This window comes from Bremia lactucae, linkage group LG10 (genome assembly GCF_004359215.1).
Source record: "Bremia lactucae strain SF5 linkage group LG10, whole genome shotgun sequence".
NCBI classification, from domain to species: domain Eukaryota; phylum Oomycota; class Peronosporomycetes; order Peronosporales; family Peronosporaceae; genus Bremia; species Bremia lactucae.
Genome location: NC_090619.1, coordinates 3,582,022 through 3,602,055, shown reverse-complemented (window position 1 = coordinate 3,602,055; position 20,034 = coordinate 3,582,022).

Sequence of the window (20,034 nt, the reverse complement as noted above, 5' to 3'; positions counted from 1 at the left end):
AAGAACTAATACAACAGTGGAAAGCATCAAAGAGGAGAGACGATCTTATGGCTTAAATAATGGTCAATCATTTGTAGAGTTTAACGTACGAAAAGTTACACCTAAGTATAGTGAAGCTCAAGCTCGAACACTTTCGCTACATAACAAAGGGTTGTTAGAGTTAGATAGCGAGGATCAGGTCGTCGCGTATTTTAACTACTTGGACCTATATGTTCTCGTTAGAGAACCGACAAACATAGATCACTTTAGGATCCAGTTACGCAACGGCCAAGTGCGTCTGTATTTATCAACGGATCGGGATGGCGTCCTGAGTGCAATTTACGACATATGCGTGACTTGTCAAGAGAATGTCGAGTTATTTATCAGTGGCGCTGTGAGTCCACGAGGTCTACGATTACTGCCATTTTCAGCAGTCGAGGATGCAGCAGAAACGCAGCCGATTCTCAATGAAATGTCTATCGGAAATTGGTACCTTCAGCGTTTAGGATCCTTGGGAAAGCTTGCAAACCCTTCAAAAATCGGCGACAGAAGGTATGTGGTGTAAATCTGTGGTGCCATATTTTCTAATTGTTGTTTTGAATCTATAGCTTTGTTGTAATTGTCACAGAATTTAATGCAAATGTTCCTCCAAGCGGAATCCCATACAATACAAAGCAATTGTTTATTGGTGAGGCGTTAAGTCCAATTTGCGCTCAACTTTACCATGTAGCAAAGACAAAGTCTATATCCGAGCGCTCTGCTGTGACTTTTCTCCAGGCTCTCTATCGAATTTCGTCTTCCTACTACGGATTTCGTGAAATTGGACAGGCTGTTATGATTGCGGAGGCGACTACGAATCTGTTGCAGAAGGGCAATGCATTTGTTGTATTCTGGACAATCCTATTGCTACGACGATTGACGGCGCATACGCCTCCAAGTTCAGTCAGTGAGTTTGCATAGAGCTGTCTTCATCGATGTACACCTTGCTTACTTTGAGTATGATTGCTTTATTGGAAGACCTCGACTCAGTTTCCCTGAAATTTTGTGAACAAGTCGAAACACAAAACAAGAAAATCTTTTTTACGAACACTCACTTAATTGAATCTCTAATTTCTCATCTAAATGATATAGATGTGGATTTGGAGAGCAGCAGCTCAAGTCATCGGCCAAAAGCTAATCCTCTTGTTATGATGGGATTATTACAGACACTCGAAGGCTGTATTTGCTCGCGTGCTTCTACGACCGGTCCAAAAGAATTTAATTCGTTGGTAGAAAGTGTGGCGAAATATCACAGCACGCTGCTAACAATCCTGTTTCAGTCTCGAAGCGCAACTACCGTCGAGGCTTGTGAGTGTTTTACATGCAAGAATAGTACGACTATGCCGTAATTCACAGTCTGTACTTCTACATCATTCAGGCACCCTTTTGCTCAAGACGACGCTTGAAGAATGTGATCCTGCTCTTGCTTTAGAAATCCGCGACAAGTCTTTGGCAGAAGGTGTTGTCCTGCGCCACTTCTATCAGGGTTTATTCGATGAATCTTTCGATCAGAAATGTGTGAGCAGATATTTGGTATCTCTTTGGATGAGTCATCATGACGCATCAAAACAACTCTTACTACGAGTGATTCCTGTTGGCTTCTTGCATCTTTTGAAGGAAGCTGATACTAGCGCAGGGGAAATGGAAGACTATGATCGGTTGGAGCAAGAGGCTTTGATGGCCGATCGCGAAGATGTAATGCTCAAGCAGACTGATGATACTCATGCCTTCTCTTGTAATTTATTGAATCGAGAAGTCTCGAAAAAGATGTTATTGGCAGAGGATCCTAGCGGTGGTGCAATCTTTGAGAAAAACTTCCTGCGTGAAAGTGCGTCTGGAATACTCCAAAATGAACGCGATTTGTTTAGTCGCCGTGGGTCAGTGCCAGGTAAATTGCACCCTGACAACAGTTTAAGAAATACAGGCGATCAATTGCCGTTGACGAGCAGACGACGAAATTCTTTTGAGACACCAATTGAAAACAATCTGTCTAAGGCTAGAATGCTGCATAAATTGAAAAGCTCTAGGACTACTACAATCCCTCCCAGCCTGTATTCCTTTAATCGTTCAAGCCGTGTAATTGAGTCTTCTACCTCAAACCTCCTAGTTCCAGCGCCACGTCGCCGAAAGAGAGACGTCGCAAGAAGTTTTTTTGGTGCTATTGGTGGCAAAAAAATATCTTTTTTTGGAGAAAAATCAATCAATGGAAACTTGTGCACAATGTCACGCAGGTCTTCAACCCAAGAAAATTTTCGTCTTCTTTTTCACATGCTAAGTCTGGATCATGAATCCGTCCATCTCGTCTGGAGCAAGCAGACGCGAGAGGAGCTTCGAGTCGCTCTGTATGCGGAAATAAAGCGATTTACTCGGTTCCAAATAAGCAGCGGAAGTAAAAAAAGCTCGATGGAACTTCGAGGATTTTATTGTCCCATATCCGAGTCTCATTGATGAAGTCGTTGTTGGCGAATGCTACATAAGCATACTAGCACATTTGGACAGCAAGCTATTCTTTTTTGGAACAATTCCCGAGGAAGACCATTTCATAGTATTGACTCCTGAACAGCTTTCCGTTCGAAACCCCGCAGCGGTTTTGGCGGCATTACATGTACGAGTGCTGCGCGAAAATATATATGCAGAACATCGAAACGACTTGAAAACGTCGATTTTGTGCATCAAAAGCATGGGAGTTGTAGCAGCTGCTTATGCTCGATCTATGAAGATCTCGATGATATTTGAAGAGGTAGATCATTTATGGACGTTGCTCGTCGAGACTACACATGCATCGATCTTAGAAAAGTTACTGCATACGATCCGTGCGCTATGCTTAAACCCAGGGAACGCCCGGCGAGTACTTGGTAATGAACGCAGCTTGGAGCTGGCGGTTCGGCTTCTCCAGCTAGCACACTCAACAGACCGCAATGTCAAAACTCTTACTAAGTCCAAAAAGCTTTGGGCTCTTGAAACTAGTAAGGGAGAGCAATTAGGATCATACAGCGTAAACGAATTGAAAGTAAAATGGGACCTTGAGCAGGCAGACATGAACTTCATTTGGATTAAACGTCAAGATGACCAAGCAGGCGAACCGTTGACAACAAAAGCAAAATTGATGGACATCGCTCAATTGCGTTGGGAAGTAGGCCTTCGAGGCGATATTAATTTGCTTCAGGTCGCACATGATGCGATAAGCATCTTAGTTTCGGTAGCATACAGTAGCTCGCTACTTGGCGGTGATTCCGCATCTCCTATATTTCCACCTCCCCGAGGAAAGAGGACGCTGTGGAAATATGTCCGTCAGATGTTGCCTGTTTTGGCTCGAAGTAATTATCCCAAACTTTGGGAAAAAGTTGCTACCTTGCTTGAGTTTCTATACAGTGATCATCAGCCGATTTGTGATACATATCAAGAAAGCTTCAATTATAATGGATCCTCATTATTCTCATGGGGCTTGTTTTATTTGGCTTTCCTGGGAAAGGATGCAAAATTTAAGGCTATGGCCGGCATTCTAAAGGCCACGCATAAAACTCAGGCAGGCTTTCATGGCTGCAGTGCTCTCATGCACATTTTACCGCAAAATATTATTAATTTGCTGGAAACCTGTTCCTCATCTGCGTTTACAGACGTTTTTTGTGAGGGAGAAATATCTCCGGTAGTAATTTGGAGTGACTCTATGCGGAATCACTTGCAAACGCTCTGTCAAGCGCATCTGCAGGATTATGCCGAGGTTTTGAAAGAGGATGTACTACGCGACTGGAGTTTCTGTCCCATGGCTCCTGTGGCATACAAGGAATTAAATGACGAAATTTGGTGCGGTGGTGTTTATTTGGGCCAGTATTGCAAACACGACGACTTCGTTATTGCTGAGCCCTCGGAATTTATGGAGAGGCTAATATCGGAATGGCGCGTTGAGGTGTCACGACAAAGCACCTCCATTGATAATGCCCAAGCGCTGCAAATATTAGGTCTTGCAAACAGGACAAGCGAAGAGTATCCTGATGTCACTTTACGTGCTGGTTTTAAGGAGAAAGCACGAGCATTAGTCCGATCAAATGTATCTGCAAATGAATATGCTGAAAGGTGCGCATAAAAGGCTGATACGATTTGATTATTTGAAATTATTAATAATTTATACGTCCGATTTCAGCCTGGAGAAACTGAAAGAAGCATACCGAGTTCTTACATGTCTACGACCCACGCTGATGTCCGCTGGACACGATCCTGAGAATTTGCTACTTTTGCTCCGCTCTTTAACTATTACATGCAAGCGCTATTCAATCCAGCTCGAAGTCTATGCATTTAATGCTTACGATCTTCTATTATCACTGCTCAACGATTATTGCACAGCTGATAGAATTGTGTCGAAAAGCATCACAGCTCAAGCTCTTAGTATTTCCGTTAGCGCAGCAGAGCTAGTCTATGTAACGTGTGCAGTTTCACTTACTAACGTTAAGTTGTTGATCGAGCAGCCATGTTTAAATACATTGGAGAAGGTCATAAATTTTTGCGTCGTTTCAATGGTTAGCTGTGAAGCAATGGTGAATTTTAAATTATTAGAGGTATGCTTGTTTTTGCTTCGAACGATTTCGATGCTCTTGGCATCTCATAGCGGACGAGAATGGATCGCAGAGTCATCAACTGTGTTGGTGGATATGGTTCGGATTCTGTGGCTGTGGAATTTCCGTGGAAGTGAATCTTTATGTCTATTTCGAATGACACAACAGGTCCTCGAAGGTAAAGTTAATTTCTACGCTAATACAATTTCTTGGGTTACATTTAATCTTTACGCTTTCAGGTATATCCATAATGACACTATTGGAGACGAATCAGCAGCGCCTCATCAAAGCTGGTGTAGTGTGGCAATTGCTTGAGCTCTTCTCAAGATATGATGTTGAGCTGGACGATGCTGATGTCCAAACTCGGCTACAACAATATTCAGACTCTGAGGAAGAAGAATATGCGACTATTTCCCTAGAGTGTCAGAACGCTTTAGCAATCACGGCAGTTCGAGCTCTGTGCAGCCTGGAAGGACTATATTTAGATGATAGGAAGCTCGTGTCTTTCTCCAATCGTTTGGTTCGACAGGTTGTTGACGCTCTGATGACGCCAAATTTGTCTTCGCTTCTCGTACTGAGCAGCCATCACGAATTTTTAAAGATCTATCATGGTGATTGTGAATCCTATACGCTCTTCTGGAATGAAGAAATGCGACAAGAGCAGAAGAAATTTTTGTCGCCGATAGCCAGAATCGAGCCTTCCACAATGATGAAACAGCATTACAATGACGCTGTAAAGTTTCGCTTTATGTATTTGGCAGACTTATTCTACATTGGTGGCCTATATATTAAAATGCTCATGGGTAGTCTTCTCGCCATTAAGGAAAGCCCCGATCCAGCGCCGATCAACGAGCTGGGACAATTATTTTTTGAAGAGCTGTTTTCATTTATTGATAGAGGAGACCTGGTTAATCCTAAATTTAAAAACGAGGAGGGGATTGTGCAGCAATTACCCCCATACGCTGGTTGGAATGCCGACGTTGAACTGCGGACAACGACGGGACGTATCACCGCTTTAAAATGCTTATCAATTGCAGCTTTAGTAGCCCCAACGATTGTAGGAATGAATTTAATCGCGAATGATAGTGCCATCAAGATGGTGTTGCGTCTTCTATTTCCTCCAGACAATGAAGTTCACGAGAGCATTGGTACCGAGCAGAGTCTTACATTTCCCCATCAGTTCTACATCCCATGCAGGCTGCATTGTCTTTCTACACTTCAAGTGCTGTCAAATTTAGAAAACTTTGGTCTAGCTGTACTGGATTTCGGAATATGTGATATCCTCATCGAACTTGTCCATATTTGTCCTGGCGTGGGGCTTGACGCACTCGGTATAATCCGCAATATATGTGCGAATGGAGCCGCGGCCAAGTGTGCATTCGAGATTCTTCAATCTGGAGTATATTTGGAATTTATTGGATGGATGTTGCTTGTCGAAGAAACGTTTGTCGATGATAAATTTGAGTCTACCGATCATAAATTTGAGTCTACCGAGCAATTGCGTCTTCCGTCAGCGATGATTTTGTATGAAATGGTCAAGGAGAAAGCACCACTTAAAGCTGAGTCGAGACGCGCACTTTGCCGTTTCTTTCCACCAGCTATCATCCGGACAATTGCTTCATGTCCAGAATCGATCGTTGAGTATCTGATGGTAGGTAGGGCATAGATCCGCAGCATTACTTCGGCGAGGTGTAATTATTACATTTATATTGAAATAATATTTTTGATTCAGGCTGATCACGTGACACCAGAGCTCGTATGGAACGCCGACTTTCGCAACTTCCAACGAGATGAAATTCTTAAATTTTTACAGATCTACTTCTCTTCGATATCGGTGGCTGACACGGAGGACAAAAATTATACGTCCGTGGTCGAAACATTCAGAATTGATTATACCGATATTTATTCGGCTCCTGTGGAAGGCAATATTTATCTTTCACTGTACATGAAAGAGCCAACTTTTAACCTACACGATCCGCTGTGCGTCATGCGTTTTTCTCTTTAAGATCTCGTCACTTTATCGTGCTCATACTATGTCATACGTGTGTGGACAGATATTTTATGACCTGTTTGTGGTCCAAGTTCGAAGAGTTGTACAAAGAGCTTGTTTATATGACATCAGCTCGACATGAAAGGATAGATCGCGCGGACGATGAACTCATACAGCGTGACATCAATTTAATTGATCTCGTCGGATCATCGCTTGTGTCTTCTTCAGGTATGTGTGTCCCTTCGCCTCTGCTTGTATTGTCGAATAGATACGTGACGGCTTGAGTCATACCTCTTTTTTATCAGTATGAAACGTCATTGATAGAAAGTGTAGTGGAACTGCATATACCAACGAAGTGTTGCGCAATTTTAAACGATACTCTCCGTTCTCAAGCATGCGAGCCATGCGTCGTCAACGCTGTACGACTCCTTCGAGTATGTGTAATGTCTCCAATGTGCATCAAATCGATGCAGCCGATATGCTCCACAGCGTTGTCGTGCTTAATGTCACTTGTCAATCCGACTCGAGGGGGACCTCTCCACTTTGAAAGTGCTTTTGTGCTGGATATCATGCGTCGAATCGTCAAAGATTATCCGGAGCACGGTGACCATGACACGAGCTCAGGTATCGTGTATCTTGCTACTCGATTAAATTTGGTTGGATTTCTCCTGAATATCCTAGAAAACCCCGACAGTCTAGGAAGAGTAAAGGCTAACTTTATCGTACGCGCTGAAGCGATCGAAATTTTAATTATGGTCGAAAAGGTGCGAGCAGACATTAAGCTGTCGGCAGCCAGACTAACTTTTTTCATTTGAATAGGACCGTATTCAGGGAAGCTCAGCCCACCAGATCCTTAAAAAACACAAAAAGTGGCAGAAAATATATCGTCACGAAGCCACTGATGATGTGAGGTCTATGTTGAACGAAGACCCATTTTTGAAACTTTTGTATCCCGAGGCAGACCGCGTCATGCGCGCTTTAGTCTAATTTTTAGTTCTCTTTGCTGATTATCAATGGATGTTGTTTTCAGTATGCGAAGTTATTATGCTGCATCGTGAAGGAGCATAACGATCTAAATTTTCTGAAGGCATGCCATGAAAGAGGGATCCAAACCTTTACCAAGTGATTCTGCAAAATATGTGGCAGATGTCATTTTAACGCAGAAAGTAGCTTTAACAGCTTTAAGAAATTAATATTAAGGTAAAGAGATTGCAGTGCCAGATGAATTTTGCAGCTCGTCATTAAACGAGCACATTGCAAATTTTGATGTTCCGTCATTTTATGGCAAAGCGTCATATGTTGCAGCATGCAGTTACGAAAAGCATAACGATCAAACGAAAAGTAAATCTAGCCGATCGTCTCCAAGAAGAAATATGTATTGACACAATATTTTGCTCAAACATCATTCCCAGCAAAATTGGCAACACTATAACAAAAGGTTGTCTTACGAAAAAGTTTTTCGGCCGGTAAAATTTAATGGAATATGGTAATGATACGTGTGTCAGCAAGCGCTCTGACATAAAAGAAGCGTGGTTCCACCGAGCATGTATTAAAAGATCTTTGTGCAATACGAATGTGACGTTATAAGATAATTGTTGGAAAACCTTCAGGCAAAAGTGAATGGCGGGATGCGTTCGTTACCTGGGGACGTGTCTCAAGAGAATGTATAGCTACTATAACTTACTGACAATGTAACGGGGTGTAGGTTACATAAGTATTAATTCCTATAAGAGGAATAATAAATATATTATTTCCTATAAGAGGAATAATAAATAAATTATTTCCTATAAGAGGAATAAAAAATAAATTATTCCCTAAGAGGAATAATAGATACATTATTTCCTATTAGAGAAATGATAAATATATTATTTCCTATAAGAGGAACAATTGATATATTATTTTCTATAAGAGCAATAATAAATATATATTTTCCTATAAGAGTGATGTTAAATATATCTATAAGAGGAATAATGAATATTATCTCCTATCCTATAAGAGGAATAATAAATATTATTTCCTATCTTATAAGAGGAATAATAAATATTATTTCCTATGAGAGGAATTAAATTAAATAGTAAAAAAATATTATCTTTATTAATTTTGACTTAAATAGTTTCAATATTACCAAATTTGGTAATATTGATGCATAAGGCATTAGCTCTATTGATTGGTTGATTTGAGTCTAAATCAGATTGTGCGGTGCACAAGGAGGCGCCATACTTATGAAGTTATTTAATATAATAATAAGTTCAGTAGTGGATAGAAGATCATTACGTAAGGAACTAAATATATTAATGTAGTTTTACTTTTCTCTGTTCTAAAGCCTTTGTCTAGACCTTTAAGCTAAAGCCCCTTAGCTACTTAGAAACCTTCCTCTGTATCCTTGTGTACGTGATGTTTCGAGGCACTGTAATCAGTGTAAGATTAACTAGTTAAGATCAGTACTAGTGAAAGGTGCCCCGTTACACCTGGTAGCACTTCGTAGTCCGTTCAATGACCTACGCACGTTCCATCCAAAATGGACATGTTGGATGAAGAAGGAGGGAGCTTTCCAGCCCCTCAAGATGGCTATCCCGCCACGCGTGAAGGGTTTACTCATTTTAGTGACATTGAATGGAGAGCGATCGAACGAATGAGTTCGGTCATAGGCGGTCCAGTCGTTGGCGCCATGCTGTACACTCGGGAAAGAGATGGACAGAATACGGCCATGGCCGAGTGCATACAACACGAACTCGACGGAGCCAAGAACGAAGTAGCCTTGCTTCACCAGCAAGGCTCTCAACACGCGGAGGTGTTGAGAGAACAGGGTGCTCCATAATTGGAACTGTTGGGATAGCAGCATTTACATGCTGCTAGCGGCCGACGATTCACGTCGACCCGAAAGCCTAAAGATAGAAATCTTTAAGTTTAAGGCAGTCGAAGGCGTCTCCCTTCTAAGGTGGTTTCGTCAAATTAGACGACTAAATTGAAGCTTGCCGTATCAGTGATGATGCGACGAAAGTGAATTTGGCGTGTCCAACTTAGCCGGGCGTGCCAAATCTTGGGTCTTGGGGATCAAGCTTCATGACCCACTAGTTTTTTTAGTCGTAGGATGTCTTTAAGACCCGGCTCAAGCAAGTATTTGAGCCGCCATGTGCCGAATTTACGGCTCGAGCCGAGCTCCTGGATTTGAAGCAGAGCAAGCGTGACATTCACGTTTATACCCAACATACACAATACTTGGTCAGTTGCATCGTTAGTCATCCAATTGATGAACAAACACAGGTAACTGTGTTTATTAAAGGTCTTGCAGACGGACCTGTTAAGACCCACCTGTTCCGGCTAGAATCAGAGGTGCTCGACCTAGCAATCTCTATAGCGGAACAGGAGGACTTCAGCCTGAAACAGATTTCCGTCCACTCGGGTGCATATCATCCAGCGAGACGACAAGAAAACGGAGGAGGTCCAGAACCCATGGATCTCTCGCTCGCTGTTCAAGTTACAAACGGTTACAAAAAACTAATCGTTGTCAAAAGATGGGCCATACGCATATGAGTGTAGTGACCCACGGCCGGTGCCAAAAAAACACTGATAAAAAGACCAACCTCTCGCTAGGAACAGCGGAGGACGCGGATTCGACGCCGTTGCGAAATCGCAACGGCGAGGCGGATCGCCAAAAAACGGTCGGGGTCAGTACGTGCGGAGCGCCCTACTGATCCAGCAACGACAAAATTTGCAGGCTTTCGACGAAAGTTGCTCCTCACACACAAACATTGTGTGTAAATGCCCCAGATGATGAGGTTTACCTCATCACCCTGAAAATAAAAGTGTCAAAAAATTGCCATTTAAGTTCCTAGTCGATTTTGGGGCGTCGAATACTTTTATTCGACGCCAATCGCTAGAAGATCGCACGCTACGAGGATGACAGTGTGCCTAGCAACAGGCGCATCTGTAACAGTAAAGAAATGTGTAGTTGGTATTCAAAACACGTTAAAGGGTAAACAATGCGATGATGATTTCATTGTACGATGGCTCAGAAAGTTCGAGCCATGTATAAATTGGCAGCATCAAGCCGTGACGATGCCTATCTCTTGTTCATCAGATGGCCAACTGATGAGCGTCTTGGAGCGTTCACAAGCGTGTGGATGCCCTACAAGTGATTGCGATGGCCTCAATTGTGGGTCGGTCGTTAGCATGACTGCACAAGACCTCAGTGTGAAGAATCCAACACACTGTGGAGTTAGACCCCGACCGCTGTGCACATGCACAGGCAGCGTCGAAGTTCAACCGCTCGAATAAGTCGAGTGGTTAGAAACAAGGATGCTTGCTTAAAAAGCAACTTTTAAAAAAGTTTAAAACTCCAGTCTATAAGAGACAGTGCAAAGTCCTAGATCGACTGGAGAGTCGATCGTAGAGGATCTCGCTGTGGTAGCCGAACCACAGCATAATGCAGTTGGGGAGGATACTCCCCAAATAATTTCTGTGGGAATAAGTCTCCGGAAACCTGTGGTCAAAGGTTCCCAGATACCTTTGGAAATAAAATCCAAAGAGGAAACTGAGACAATCAATGTAAACAATGAATCAAGTGTAGGCGCTTATACACTTGATCTTATTAGCGCTTCAAAAGTTAACTTCGGAGATAACTTAGTTTTTGCCAACGCTTGAACTAAAACGGTCCTTGCGTGATCTGCGTAGTGGCAAAGTCAATCAGATCTGCGTACTTGTCACATATGACATCTAAGTGGCTGATATTCGTTCAGCAATAGTATTTCTGAGATCGAAAGCGTTCTCAGTAGCTCATCGATGGACGAAAGTGTCCTCGATGAGAAGACTCGGATTGAAAGTTTTAAGTCCCAATCTTGGGAGTCAATAAAGACAAACCTTTTATATAAAATTTAATAGAATCTAAGATTGTATTCTTTGAGTCCGTACCGTGCGAGTTGTCTAAGGATTACGGCACTCGACATGATTTCGACGTGATTTCAGGTTCGAAATACTGTGTCATGAAGCAGTGGTCACTATTACATCGTGAACAAGTAATAGCGATCGACAAAATCTTTGCCGAACGCTTAGCAGCAGGCCATGCGAGGTAGTCAACCTTCCCACATAGCTCTCAGACCTTCTGTGTGCATAAAGCAACACAAGGGTGGTCAATTGTGCATGAGTTCAATATATTGAACGCTGCGAAGGTACAGACACAAACGCCGATACCACGAAAAGACGTATCATTGATGGTATGTGAAAGAGTACTATCTTTTCGTCAATGGACCTGATGGAATAGATTCTATGAGAACCTTATGCGTGAATAACATATCTCGTTCACAGCAGTAAGCACCCCAAGCGGACTGCTATGGGAGTGGCTAGTAATGCCACAGGGGCTTAGTACCAATCTATTGAGATCGGTGCGAAATTTCGCACCGAGTTATTTTGATGAAGTATTCGTTCATAGCAAAGCCACGAACGGAAAGTCGGACGATGAAGTACATCGTACCCACGTCCGAAAGATTCTTACACTTACGCGTAAGCACAAGTTGTATGCAAATCTCAAGAAGTGTATATTGCTGCAGGCGAAATACCACTTTTTGGGTGCATCGTGGGAAAACACGGTGTACGCCCTGATCTGGGAAAGATCAAGGCGATCACCGACTGGCCTGTGCTAAAAGAGGTAAAGGTACCTCGAACGTTTCTCGGCTTAGCGGCGTACTTACACATGCAATCCCGCAATAAGGCCGAAATGACAGTACATATTTCTTCTTTGTTGACAAAAAATGTTAAGTGGTCATGAATCGCTGATTGTCAGTGTTCCTTTGAGGGTATACAGCAAAGCTTGATGCAATCGCCAATCCTGGCGATTGCGGACCAATACAGACCATTTCATGTGGTCTGCGATGCCAGCAACTTTGTAATTGGCTGTGCGTTCATGCAATTAAACACAGACGGCGCAGAGCGCGTCGTCTGTAATTAATCGCGTCAGCTTCAACCATTTGAACGCAACTATCCAGTGTATGACAAGGAACTCCTTGCCATGAAAAATGCACTGGCTAAGTTAGGTCTATCTCTTGGGGACAGACCGTTCATTGTATATACGGACCATGCGTCTTTACGCACGGCAGTAAACAGTCCACATCTCTCGCAAAAAATGACGAGATGGTTGTCTTTCTTCGCGGAGTATAATCTCTCCGTGGAGAATAAACCGGGACAACTTAACGTCGTCGGTAATGCTTTTTTTGCGCCGGCCCGATTTTTGAGCCGGCTGCGCAAAATAACTGTGAGCACTATTGACTGTTGCAACAGTGGGCTTATCCTCACTAGCCCACTTTCCAACAATAAGTGTTATGTCGTCAACATCACTTGACGACGTTAGAAAAGTTTATCAGAAGATTAGGCTCTTAAAAGGGTTGATGAAATACCTTAAAAACCCATCACAACAATTTGTCAAAGGATTGTCGAAATTGTATCGGTCTCCAACAGATAGATACACAACATGCAATCGCTTACTGTATTACACACAGCCGTTGCTGGCGACATACCTCGTGTCGTCATCCGCACTTTGAAAATTGCGAGAATCTAACTCTAGCATAATGATATGTGCTTACGCATCATTAATGAATGCTACGATGCACCAATAAGTGGGCATCGCGAGCGTGAGAATACTTACCTCACGGAAAGCCGCGATTCCTACTGACCACGCCAGTTTGAATTCGTCCGCAAGTACATACGTGCTTGCAAAGTTTTTAACGGGTGAAGCTCAGCGCTTCATCTTGTGCTCCGCTACAACCTCTGCCTGTTCGGGGGAAGGTTGGCAGTCCGAAACTTGGGACGTCGTCTTCGAATTTTCCGAAGACGATCACACAAATAATGGTATCCTTGGTGCAGTCTTAGAGTTGACCCTAGCCAAAGGCTATGCTCGTGACATTGTGGACACGATATTTCGACTCCATAGGTTACCCCGTGAACTGGTCTCAGATCGAGACCCCCAGATTCACGGCGGAGTTTTGGCAATCTGTGTCCAAATCACTTGGAACACAGTTGAAAATGTCAATTTTTGACCATCCTGAAACAGATGGTCCGACAGAACGTGCAAATCGTATCCTTGTTGAGTTACTTGGCGGACAAGTCCATTCTTTTGCGAATTGTAGCGAGGTCTTGCCGATTGTAGAATTTGCCATTGACAATTCAGTGCGTGCTTCTACAAAGCATGCACCGTTTTACGTGAATGGCTTACGCCATCCACGTGTATGTACGAAACGGACCGTTGCTTCTCTAGCCAGCAGGAATTATCCTTCTGACTCGGTTTGTATTTGTCTTCAGTGTGACTGGTTTGCACTGCGGAGATGTCATTTTACTCATTAGTGGAAGCATGATTGCTCTTACTAATATTATTATTTTCGATGCAGAGTATTTCAGCATCGTTATCAGAGTCAGCAATGGCCTTATTCCTTTTTTCTGATTTTGTCGACTGTTGATTGTATCTGTTTTTAATTCGATTAGCATTGGTATCCTTCACATGGACTGTCTGAGTCAAAGCCTGATGAGCAACAGCTAGAATGTCTTTGCTATTGCGAGTTTCTCCCCCCTTAAGTAAAAGTCACTCTCAAACAAGGTGGGGGATTCCATCGCCGATGCGGTGGGCCGACAAAACGGAACTCTGACAAAATGGAAGAGCAAACATTCTTTCTTACAATGTTAACGACTTAGTCCTACTGGCTACGGTAAATCAACCAATACATGTAGTGACGAATGTGAAAAGTGATAAATTACTGCCCAAGTATATCGGCCCGTTCCGTGTACTGCACCGCCAAGGCAATTTATACACGATCGAGTTACCTCGTAGGATGCGTACGCATCCGACGTTACATGTTGGGCGTCTCCGCCCTTACCATCAGCACGAGGCTTCTTTCGATTCCGAATCACCCCGGAACGGTCTAAGGTGTTTGCCAAAGCCTGATGGTTCCGAGCTAAAGAATGATCGTTTCCGAACAGAGTCTGGTTCTCATAAATCAGGCAATCCCTCTTTCCTCCAAGGGAGAGATCTTATGACGAGCTGTCATCAGATCGTTTTGAAGGGACTGATGTGTCCTTTCGTTCGCCAGTTGATCATTCGCAACTTGCGCACAAATTTTCAACTGGTTACGAAAAAAACTATCAACTGTCATCGCTGACTCGCGGCGACGGGATTGCTCGTGATCAATGTCCCTTCTCAAATAGTGAAAGGAGTGATCCAAATCACGATGTCGATTCGGCTACGTCAAACGAGGCGAACCCGATTTTCCTTCCCCTCCACATCAATTGACGGATTCGAGTGGTAAGAAGCGTTTTCTTGTTGAACGCCTCTCGAACCGTCGTGAGGTAAAGGGGGATCAAACGAGTTATCTCGTTCGTTGGCGAGGGTACCCACCCTCGCATGATACTTGGGAACCAGTTGGGAACCTCGTTCCTAACTGATGTCGGACGTTCCGGGTCCCGTCCCTGCAGTTCGACGAGACCCATCCTCCTCGACAGAAGGTCCATCGGAGAACGAGCTCTTCCCGCACTCATAAAAGGATAAAGGTTCCAAATTTCTTGACACATCTCATAAGAGATGAGGTTTCTCCAAAGAGGATCTTTAAGGGAATATGCTTCCTTAGGGGCATGACCTGCACCCTTAAAACAGGATGAACATGAATTCCCCTCACAAGAGGCAAAGTATCCCTGCCCTTCTAGACAAACGGTGCAACTTGTAGCGTGCACCGACTACGGTCCGTTTTTCGAACCGGTCACGGAAAGCATCTAATTTGTCAAGCCAGGCCTCACGGCCTATGCTTTGCACATTCTGTGCATATGCTGTCCAAGCTTGGAACAAAGGTTTGACACCCTTGCCCACTTACAAGTGTACCACCGATGGCGAAAAAGGCATCGATGAAGAATTTCATCTCATCCTCACCGGGCTTGTGAAGCCTGGATGAGTCGAATTGCGGAATATGATATCGATCGCTTGTCATACCAGACCAACGAATGAGGTAATCCTTAGAAGGCAACCAAGGCCTCTTTTCAGGACCGAACCCCAACGTATTGCGGTCCCTCTCCCGTTGACTCATGTTAACGTAAACGCTAAAACGGCTCTAGGAGCAATCCTTAGAATCACTTCTTGCCTGGTGATGCATTCTTCCCTTCACAATCACTTTGTTCCTGGTGACGCATACTAACGTCACCAGAGTGGTCGTCGCCAATGGAGTCATCATCAAATGACTCCCCAACAAAGAGATTCGACGAGTCGAACAATCTCGTCATCACCTCTTTGGTTGTCACGTTAGAACCCGAACGTTTTAACGGACTCGGCCCCGGGTGATCCGGCGGCCTTCACAGTAGCCACTAAGTCGGGCGATGACGGTGACTTGGACCAGTCACCTACAATTGGTGTAGCAGGTGACTTGCCATCGGCATCTGCAATAGCATCAGCAGATGACATATTCCAGTCTACTCCAATTGGAGTAGGAGGTGACTTATTGCCCACAGTAGACACATAAGCGTCTACTTAAACATTTGCATTATCAGCAGCTGCACTGATTCGTGCAGCTGCCAGCTTTGCGGCCTCACGGGCTACGCGCACAGACTTGTGGGTAGTGATGCGCAAACGAAATGATTTTGAACAAAAATAAAAAATGCGACAAAACTGAAATTTTAAGTAAGAAACGAAAATGCAAAATTACAGGAAAATACTGTTATGTCTATTGTGGCTGTTGGTTGAGGGAGGGGGTGATGTAACGGGGTGTCCCTTTACATAAATGTTATTTCGTATAAGAGGAATAGTAAATATTATTTCCTCTGAAAGGAATAAATAAAGAAGTACAAAATTAATATCTCCTTCAAATTTTGACTTGATAGTTACAATAATACCAAATTTGGTGATATTGACGCAATGAGACATTGGTTCTATTGATTTCTTAATTCAAGTTTCAATCAACCCCGCCAATCGTTATAAGACACGATTGTGCGGTGCGCAGGTAGGCGCCATAAATAGTTTGTAATTTGTATATTCTAAAATCAGTGGTAGATTGAAGATTGTTACGTGGGAGCTTAATATATATATTTACATTTTTACTTTTTCTCTATTTTAAAGCCTTAAAACTAACCTTTTGGTAGCTAAGGCTTCTTAGCTACTTGTAATCTTCCTCTGCACATCGTTGAAAACTTACTTTTCCAGAAACGCTATTTACAGGATTAAGCGTGCAACTTAAGCAAATTACGCGTCGGCTCTATCTAGAGACACCATTGTCAGCTTGTAGCATTAGTGCCGTTCTCGATAACAACTTCTTCATTTGGTTTCCTTCCGCATTAAAATCTATATGTCGATGCAAGCCATTGATGAATCCTTACTGGAACTAAGCGTTACAGCAGGATTAAAAGCGCATTCATGCGCCCCACCAAGCCTCTGTCTATCTATAAAGCTCTCGCGCAGCCAGATTAACTTCGAGATCCACTCCCCATAATGAGCTGAATTGTGATAACAGTCACGCACAATAGTGCAAGGTATCGAGAGCTGCATCATTTAGTCACGCACAATAGTGCAAGGTATCGAGAGCTGCATCATTTGCGCAAGAAGCTCTAATGAAGTACCCAACAATAATTGCTGCTTTGTGCTGATGTCGATCTGTAATAGGTTAAAAATCTTAGCTTAATCCGTGCTCGGTCAAAAAAGTGAGCTTCCTAATTAAATACTTGGTTCAGAACATATCGAGCCACATCACGCCAAGGGAGACATGACTTATATTTTGTAAGGTCGGCTGTCTTTGTAACATGGCGTGCTGAATGAAATTGCCGACACATTACAGTCAGCGATTTCAGTTGATATAAATACTTGTAGAGTAAAAGTGAATGATTAAGTTACAGTCATCCTCATTTTCTAGTGTATTCTACACCATCCATCCATCTGTGAGTTCTGCAATATCTGCCCACCCGAGTTATCTGTTTGCCGCTCTTTCATCACAAGAGCAGACGAGTGAAATAAGTGCTGCTGAAACTTGGACTATGGACTATCCACTGCACCGCCTCATCCTGTACTTCATCACCCGAATTATAACAATCCTTCTCAACCGTCTCACGAGTGTCATCTGAGCAATTTTAGATTTTTGTAAAACGCGCCGCTACAAGCCTTTCACGTATTCTTTTAGTGACCAGTGCGTGCACCAACCAGGGAGACATCATACGGCGCTCCTCATGCCACCTTAATGGTGCAATCTGGTGGGTCGTCTCCAAATACACCCACCCGACTACACAAAGCGTACGCGCCGCGGTGATACGACGCGTCGCCCAGTGTAACGGTTGCAAAGCCGACAGGTACTGCTGCTGTGACGCTGTCAACTAGAAACGATGATCCATTCCACTTACAAAGTGAGGATGAAGATCCAATTGCAGACAAGTCCAATAAAACTCGCGCAATTCCACCAGCCTCGGTGCTAGTAGTGCTTTCCTTAGTAGATCTGCCATCATCATTCTTGATTTGACGCATAATAACTTAACAAGACCACGTTTAGCGAAGTCGCAAACAATTCACTTGAGCGTCCACGTGCTTGCCGTTCATCATGCTGCCCTCTGATTCCAACTGCTTCATTGCTAGCTGGTTATCCATCTTCATGGGCATCAGCTCGGAGACCATAACACCAAATTTTTCGATCGAGTACACGTAGCCCTTAAAGTTCTGATTTTTTTTGTGTGATGCCCAAGTACATTCCGCCTTCATGGTAGAAAGGATTACGCCGATTTTTGTCTTGCAGATCCAATGTTTAATTTGACTTCTGATCTTGCTTGTCGTTGCCGAAGTTTACGTGGCTTCAGCTCTAAGAAACAGCTATTCTACATCCGACGCTCACTCGCATGTGAAACTTCAATTATTTCGTACCCTTCCTATAGCGAGCAGCTTCTTTTTTTGCTTATCCCATTGTGTAGAATCGGCTGGTGGATTCGTCATGTCGCCTTGTGTACGGCGAAACTTATATCCGGCTGCGTACAGCGCGAAACCCAGAAAACTCCTAACACGGGACTCAAAATCGTGCATGCTTGGCCTTCCTTCACCAGATGCTTCTTCTCACCCACTTCAGCTTCACGTATATCCTCGCCTGCTGGAATGTGAAGCACTTTCGCTTAATCCAATTCATGCTGCTCCAGTAGGTCTTCAATAGTCGCCTGTTGATCAAGAGTGCCGCTATTTCCGTCAATTTTCTCAATAGGCATACCTAAACATTTCCTTTATTGGAAGTGTACCCATTGTAGCCAAAAAGACTTACACCAGTTTCGTAACGCCGCTGTAACCAGAAGATTACCGACGTAGACTCCTAAACCTATCATCTCGTTACCGTATCGATCGTAGAACAAAACTATGTTTATAGAATAGCGTGTAAATCCATCATCTTTTGGCATGCTGTATTGTAGTTGACTCCGTAATCTTCCCGCATGCTTAAAGTCGTAGAGCGACTTCTTTCGTCAAAATGCTATCTGACTCCGCGTTATTGCACCCAACTTTTACATGCCTTCTGTGAGAAGCTGCATACCTTGCGATATACGCAGGTAAATCTCTTAATGGTCTTCCTTGTCCGCCTTGACGTGGGCGATTGGAATGTTCCACGAGAACCAGTACCTCTTTTGCAGTATTCAGCTTACTAACGGCGGCAAATGTCAAACTTAATCGACCTCGAGAAGATGCTTGTTACCAGAGGCCACGAGTCAGGCTTTGTTACGCTGATCTTCCCATCCACGTCGGTTTTGGTCCTAAAGACCCACTTCGTGTGTGGCACATGGCTACCGGTGAGAGGGGTATGTATACTCGATACCCCTTCGTTTCATCGCTTTTTTTTATAATTTTACGCTAAATTCCCACGTTCGCCTAGCGGCTTGTTCTCTACACTACATAAGTAGATATAATGGCGCGGTTATATGTTCTGCTTTATCATTACTGGCATGATAGAATGTTTTGCTAATCTGGCGAGCAGTTCCAGTTTCTTTACAGAAAAGATCCGGAGAACGATGGTCCCCGATTCTAAATATGAATTCTGCAGATCAACTGGCGCTCGAAAAAAACATGAAATGCTTGAGCTTTTGCGCAGCGATGTTCTTGTTTCTTGCGAGAAAATTCCGGCAATAATTTTTTTATGACCAACCAAGATGATGATGTACCGATTTCCTAGTCTGTCCTTGGGCATCATCGGCTCCTTGAAATCCGAGCAGACTACTCAATTAACAATGTCAATCGGAATTTTTTTTTCCAGTGTCCTTTCTTGATTGCGCGTTCTTTGTCATTTGTCCTTCAGCGCATGCGAGACAGTTTATTTGATCTGATCCGTAAGGGAATCAGTAATCCGTTTCGTTAAAGATTCCTTGCTAACGCAGTGGACCGTCAGAAACGGAACGCAGACAAACCTGGACTAGCAAACGTTCTTTCATTTGAAATGAATGACCTAGTACTACTCTCTACGGTAACCTTACCTAAGCGTGTAGTCACTAATGTGGGTAGCAGTAACCTGC